Here is a 1,215-nt window from a genome sequence, read left to right on the forward strand (position 1 = left end):
ATGCTATTTAATATAAATCAATTTAATCAAACATTAAACACAATTTTCTGCAAAGGTTTAATTCTTTTATGGTGTTTATAGCCTTTTGCCACAAGGAGTGCTTTGTAACGCGATTTGTCACCATTCGAATTTGTTTTCACTCGATACACCCACTTATTGTCTATCACTGGATGATCCTTTGGCTTTGGAAATGATTCATTTCCTGCTTCATTGCTTCTGTCCATTCTTCATTTTCGTTTGACTGGATTGCTGTTTGGTATGATTCTGGAGTTAAAATCGAACAATATATGGCTGGTCCATAGTAATCAGGTTGCTTTAAAAGGTTTCGTTGACGTAGTTGTATCCTGTCGTCTTCTTCGTTATTTTCATTTTTGGTCTCTAGATCTGGATCATTTTCTTCGTCATTGATTTCAGAAACCACATTTTCATCAAGTTGGTAATGGAGAGGAAAATTCAAAACGTTAGTCTTTTCTTCATTGATTCCTTCAAACTCTTCTTCGTTAAAGTTCACATCACAGCTGAGGATTATTCTTCTTTTATTTTTGTCCCATAATCCATAATTATATGACAATGCATCATATCCCACAAACAATAACTTGTTGCTTTTTTGGTCCCAATTTTTGCGTAGCTGAGTTGGTATCGCCATGTAAGCTGCACATCCAAATACTCTCAAGTGCTTTGTTTCAGGTTTTCTGCCTAGAAATACTTCAAAAGCTGTAATTTTCTTTGTCTGATTCAATATTGTTCTATTCAGTATATGCGCGGCAGTATTTACCGCTTCAGACCATAATTCTGTAGAAACATTTCCATTCAACATCATGGAACGTGCCGATTCAACTATTGTTCTTATTTCCCTTTCCGAAGAACCGTTTTGTTGAGGTGAGTAGGGTGCCGATCTCTCATGCATGATCACTGATATTCCCTCTGTTTGTAGATATTTTTGAAAATTTTCATTGATATATTCAGTCCCATTATCACTTAAAAACTTTAATTTTATTGACAGTTTGATTTTCCATCAACGCTTTATATTCTTTAAAGCGCGCAAACACTTCACTCTTCTGTTTCAGAAAATAAACATTTCTGTATCCAGTACACTCATCCTTGAACATTACAAAGAAATGTGATCCGCTCGGTGAGTCAACGCTCATTGGACCACATACATCAGAATGTATTTTATCACCAGGTTTCTCTGCTTTAATCTTCGTGACGTGTTTA

Source organism: Dendroctonus ponderosae, unplaced genomic scaffold, assembly GCF_020466585.1.
Source record: "Dendroctonus ponderosae isolate FM_Combo_2020 unplaced genomic scaffold, Dpon_F_20191213v2 Dpon_F_20191213_1, whole genome shotgun sequence".
NCBI lineage: Eukaryota > Metazoa > Arthropoda > Insecta > Coleoptera > Curculionidae > Dendroctonus > Dendroctonus ponderosae.